A 6,181-nucleotide genomic window follows, 5' to 3' on the forward strand; every position below is an offset into this window, starting at 1 on the left:
ATGTGGTACATCCAATTCTTACTAATTGCTTCACTCATCTTTTTCGGTAGAAACCTTCGGTTAGTATCTATCTCATAGTTCGGTGTTAAATTTGAAATTCCATCATAAATGTTAGTTATTTTGTATTTAATATTTTAACTAAATACTCATAGCACCAACAAGTCGCTTTGGCCGAGTGGTGAAGGCGTGTGCCTGCTAAGGACATGGAGTTTCCCCGCGAGAGTTCAAATCTCTCAGGCGACGGTTTGCATCTTTTTCAAACCCTAAATGGTGATTTGATTCGATCTACTTGAATCTGATTTTTAAAATAGTGGAATAAGTTAGTTAATCATTTTTTAAGTCATTTTTCTCAAACGAAGTTTTCCTTCACCGTACGGTTAAAGGTCAGCCACCATCCTATTGATGTCTGACCTACCTGTAGTATGAAGTCGACAACGCCCCCACCTCTTGCGTAATATCCTCTCAAAATCATCCACTTTATCTTTTTTTTTTTTTTTTTTTTCTCAAAGTTGTCTCTTTCTTCAGTCTTATTTTGATATGTAACCATGTCACCAGCCTAGGTTAAGATGAAGACTTGACCTATGCGTCCACATTTTACGGATTAACTGGCTGTCAAAATGTGAAAGGAAAAGTGGAGGCATGTGGCCTCAGATCATATTTTCAAAAATTGGATCTGAATAGGCAAAATTGCCCTGATTTGATTGGTATCAATCGAGATCCATCATTATTAATATAATTGAAAGATGAAAAAATGTAATAAAAAAAGTTTTACCCCTTATAATATGAAGCCGATATACCTATTTCTTTTTTTTTTTAGTTACAATCGATATTCAGACCTTCAGTCTAATTAGTCCCACAGGTTTATATTGGCTCTATAATCACATGGGCTGAGTCATACCGGGGTTGAATGAGAATTATTCAACTTTCATTGAAAGCAGTGAAGAACACTAAACACCCATGTGTGAGTGGTCCAAGGTGAATTGATATACTTCTTGAATATCCCCCAATACCCTTTGAACACCAACCGATCGAACAACTGCCTCTGTTAACTAAATTCATGAGGGTGTGATCTTTTTAAAAACTGAACAATCAAATCCCTTACTAAGGATTAATGGATTATTTTTTTTAACCATTAATATTTATAAATAGAGGAGACATTCTCTGGTTAATAACTAGAGCAAGGTTTAAATATTTAGAATCAGATTTGGGATAGATTTCCATTGATTTTGATACGAATCATCTAAGAATCAAGTAGGGAATCCATCAAACTTGGATGGAATCAGCCAAAATCAATTGAGAATTAGACGTTCATCACATAATTGGTCAAAATCGAAATCAAATGACTAATTGATTCTAATATTCGAATAAGCCGATGCGATTTATTTTAATTGAATTTTTTAAACCATGCGTTAGTGTTATCATTTGGATTTTGTTGGCACTCTGATGAGAAAGTTGGAAAGGAGTATGGGATACAAACACCGATGACCATATGAAAAAAAAAAATAGTAATGAACAAAAATTAAATTTTTACTTAATAAAAACGTGTTTTGATATATCAAAATCAATATTAATCAACTATCAATGGTCAATCTTGGATGATCCCCATCTTTGTTATTCAAAAGCTTTTCCTTTCAGGATTCAATCGCTACACACGTTATTGCCAAATAAAGACAATCATGAAAATTAAAATAAGAAAAAAATTCTTTGAACTGCAGAGACAAGGTACGATAGAGTGATTGAACCTCTATGTTTATCCCTTTCTTTCTCAAATGAAATAATGACCTTTCTATCATCCTATGTGTGATATCATTCTACCGCATCTCATTGGTAAGCTCTCCAATGATATTGGCTCAAATAACCCTCTTCCTTAAATTAAGAAAATAAATACATATAGGACTACCTAAAAAATAAACAACGCGACGCGAAAGTAGCTAAGTCAAGCATATTGGTCGGCGCAATTCGGCAAATGAGTGGATGGTCAATCGTTCACATTCTAATCATTTTTAGTTACAAAGAGTATTTGATTTTGACTTCTTTTTTTTTTTTTTTTTTAATTTTTTTTTTTATTTGGACTTTCAAGGCTTCAAGCATTGGACCCAAGCGGCCGATTTGACCCAATCGGCCGATTTGACTTGGAAATTGGAATTGATCGGAGCAACTACTTCAGGTTTTCTCATCTACCATTATTTTCTCCCCGAATCAAGCCATCAAGGTTCGTAATCTGTTCCAGATTACCTTGGATCAGGCTGGATCGATACCCAAGAGGTAAGAAGAAGAGCGTATCTGGATGACTCTTTTGGGTATTGAGATAGTAGGTGTGGTGTGTACTCTTACTTTTAAAAGTCATATATCTAAGCACAATTTTTTTCTTTATTGGTGGTTGAACAATAAAATGGCCTAAATGGGACCCCCTCTCTCTCTATCTCTCTTCCTCCAATGGTCAAGGGGTCGAGATGGGACACAGTGAATGGGAATTTAGGAAAAAAAATTTCCTATATGAAAAGAGTTCTTTGTTTATGTTAATAGGAAAGTAAAGTAATATTTTGGATTCTTTCTATTTTAATCTTCACTTTCTCAGTTAAATTTCTGTAGTGTAAGATTTAAATCTCCATAAGGTTCACAAAAGGACAATATAAAATCATCACCCCACCTCATAAAATTAAAATTTTCATCCATGTTAATGTCCCTGCACATGTTCTCATTGACCCCGCATAACATTTTGTTCACTAACGATATAAAACTTTGAAAATTACCACTTGTTGAGTACCTTTGTATATTGGGTTATCATCGATTTGATTTGTTGAATTGAATAGACAACTACCATTGGTTATTTGAAGATCAACTCCATAGGTAACTACATTATTTATTTATCAAATCAAGCTTTTGTTACATAGTTAATTATTTTATTTATTAATTCATTTTTGAGACGTGGCTGTTTAGAAGTCACTTATAATTATTATTTTTTTTTTCTGATTTTTTTTGGAAAATCTTGCACCTTGCCAAGTGTCTCATGTTTGGGGGTCAAATCCACAAATGAACAAGCCTATTCAAAAGATTAATCAACATTATTGTAGGATCCTTTAATATTTAATCTTGTATTATCTTACAGAGTTCTTCAAAACTTTAATTATCAAAGGTTAAGCTAGGGGTCCTATGGTTACGTATGGTTGCAGGTAAAATAAAGGAACGAGAAATGATTTCTGTCTTAAAATCGAAAAGAAAAAAAATGAAACTTCTATAATCTTTTTTTAAGCTATCTTGAACTCTTATTCTTTATTTTAAAAATATGACTTCTATTAAGTATTAAAAAAATTATCATATTTCTCAAATGTAACTTTTTTTTTTCCTCCCAACTCCTCATGGACCAATCCAAATGGGTCTCCCTTTAAAAATAAATACTAATAATGCTGCAATGTCTATCTGTCTCACCCTCTCCTGCGCTCAACCTCAAGGTATTAGACGTATGTGGTATTGGATTGGCCTGAATCAGTTGGATCGGTATTGGCTTTGTGAGATTCCATTTATTGGACGATACCATATTGTTAGATCTGTATGTGAAAAGGGTAATAGCATAAAAGAAATTAGTTTTTTTAGTGACAATCAAGAGTATATCTGAGGGGCACATTCAGTCTAATGATCGGCCGTGATTGCGACCAAGGGAGGGGCTCCCGATGGGAATGGGAGAGCCTTCACTTCAAATGAGTACAAGCTCACCCTCCTGTACTATTCTATAATGAGATTATTTTTTGTGAAAAAAAAAACAAAAAAAAAAGAGAGTTGGAATGCTCTTTCACATAACTAGCTAACGTCGAAAATCATGATGGGCATAATTTACTAGGGTTAATGTATAATTTATTTTTGGGAAAAGAACACCCCTTATCACTTTGCCCTTATTTCAGACATGGAGCTCGGCCAAATGATGTATATATCCACCCTTATAAAATCTTTAAAAATGCATCACTTGTTGATGCTCATGTGTATTTCGTCATTGGTCCTTCCTCATGGCCAAAAAACATTCACTTTCCCTTTTATTTTTAAAAAAGGTTTGTTATTCGTGTAAGAATTAATATTTATAAGAGAGAAAGAAGCCTAGAAGGCAATGCGGCCTTTATACCTAAACACAGGGAGGGGCAAAATGATAGTTATACCTTTATATAAAAATACAAATCTCGCCGCTATTAATGTTTCTGTCTGTTTCCATTTATCCTTGTAGTGATGTAGGAGCCACACTACTTTTTATGAAACCCTATTTATAAATAGAAAATCTTTATAAGATAGAACTAATTTTTCACCAATCTTCATAGGGGTGTCAACAGGTCGGTCCGGCTAGGTTTTGGTCCGGTTTGAGTGGATTTCGGTGTGGGAAGGCTGAAACCGAAACTGAACCAATAAGGAAATTCTGATTTCGATTTCTTAAATCTGTTTGTAATCGGGTTGGTTTCAGTTTTTGGTCCAGTTTGGGTTCGACTTTCCATACAAATATATAAAAAACTATGCAAATTTTGGTTTCTTTAATGAAATTTGGAGTGCTTCGGTTTCATACCGGTTTGGTTTCGGTTTCAATCTGAGTTTTGAGCCTGTTTTGGTTTGATTTTGGGTTCATCCGGTTTTCGATGCGGTACTCCAAACCGAAACCTAACCAATAAGACTTCAGTTCGGTTTGATCCAGGCTGTTATTGGTTCAGTCAGGCCGGTTTCACCGATTCGGTTTACGGTTTGACACCCCTAAACCTTCATTACAACAAGATATTTTCAAAATTAAATTGTCTAAAGTTTTTATTGAAAATGTGTTTGAATGTATCAAATATCAATAGCACTAAATCATCAACAGTCAATCTCTTTGTAACTTAAAAGGCTTTATCTTTTAAGAGTTCACTACAAGAAAAAGGGGTATTTGCGACACTTTTTTAGAGACAGACATATTTTCTGTCTCCTAAATTAATCATTCGAGACATAAATAAATTCGTCGCTAAATTTTGATTATTTGAGACAAAGAATATACCGTCGCAATATTTGAGACGGGTTATTTCCGTTGCCATTGTACTGTCCCTATATATTTAACAATTGGGACAGAAAACTTACCGTCTCAATTTTTGAGACAGATATTTCCGTCCCGTCAGCGATTGAATTTATATCTATTACGACGGACAGTTTTTCCATCTCTAAATGGACAATTAGGGACAAAAATAATTTTGTCCCTAGTTATGAAGCAATTGAGACAGATTATAACCGTCCCATATTTAGGGACAGATTATTTTCTGTCTCAAGTATTACGAATTGGGACATTTTATACTCCATCGCTACTGCTCACGTATATTATGACAGATAGTTTTCCGTCTCTAAATTGGCATACTGTTAAGTTTGTCTCGAATTCTTGACCCGTTTTGAAGATTAACCCGATCCGACATATTTTGGTGGTGACCCGAATGGGAAATTTTCTGAGATCTGTGATGGAAGCAGAGGGCTTGGGCCGATATGGTTCGACCGGATCGACCGCGACCCGATGGGTCGAACCACTATTTGGCGTATATATATATAATGTACTGTTGCTTGTTGAGAGTCATTGTATTCTAGGGTTTTCACGAAGCTAGGGTTTCAGGGCGAGTTCTTCCTCGCCGCTGCTAGGGTGTAATCCTTCATCTGCATAGTGAATCATCTTCTTCTTCGCCCGAGGACGTAGCACACCACCCTGGTGTGTGAACCTCGTTAAATCTCTGTGTCGTACGGATCTATTGTCTCTCTTTATTCGTGTTTCTTGGTGTTTGATCTAACACATACCTATGTAGCAATTGAGACAGATTTTAACCGTCCCATATTTAGGGACGGATTTTATTCTGTCTCAAGTATTATGAATTGGGACGGTTTATTCTCCATCGCTACTGCTCACATATTTCACCTTCCCGCGCAACAATTAGCCAACCGTGCTTTTCCATATTTCGACAACTCTGAAATTATGAAGGGGAAAATCACTACGCCGCTGCTCGCATTCCTCTTTTCCAAAATCATAGCCGATGCTCGCATACCTGCTCGTCATATTTCAACCGAGATTTTCCAAAATCGAAGACCTAACAGGGTCATTATATTTCACGCCTTCACTCACTGGTTTCCCACGCAGTGAGCAACCATTGTAAATCTCCAAGAAATCCGATCATCTTCCTTCCCAAAACTGAAACCCAAAATC

General features: G+C 35.5%; 1 non-coding gene across 1 annotated transcript; it reads left to right on the forward strand.

Annotated features, from left to right (window-relative positions):
- The first annotated feature begins 161 nt into the window (after window positions 1–161).
- On the forward strand, window positions 162–243 carry TRNAS-GCU. The gene has a single exon. It is a non-coding gene; the product is annotated as a tRNA-Ser (tRNA).
- The last annotated feature ends 5,938 nt before the right edge of the window (window positions 244–6,181 follow it).

This window comes from Macadamia integrifolia, chromosome 4 (genome assembly GCF_013358625.1).
Source record: "Macadamia integrifolia cultivar HAES 741 chromosome 4, SCU_Mint_v3, whole genome shotgun sequence".
In the NCBI taxonomy this organism is placed as follows: Eukaryota; Viridiplantae; Streptophyta; class Magnoliopsida; order Proteales; family Proteaceae; genus Macadamia; species Macadamia integrifolia.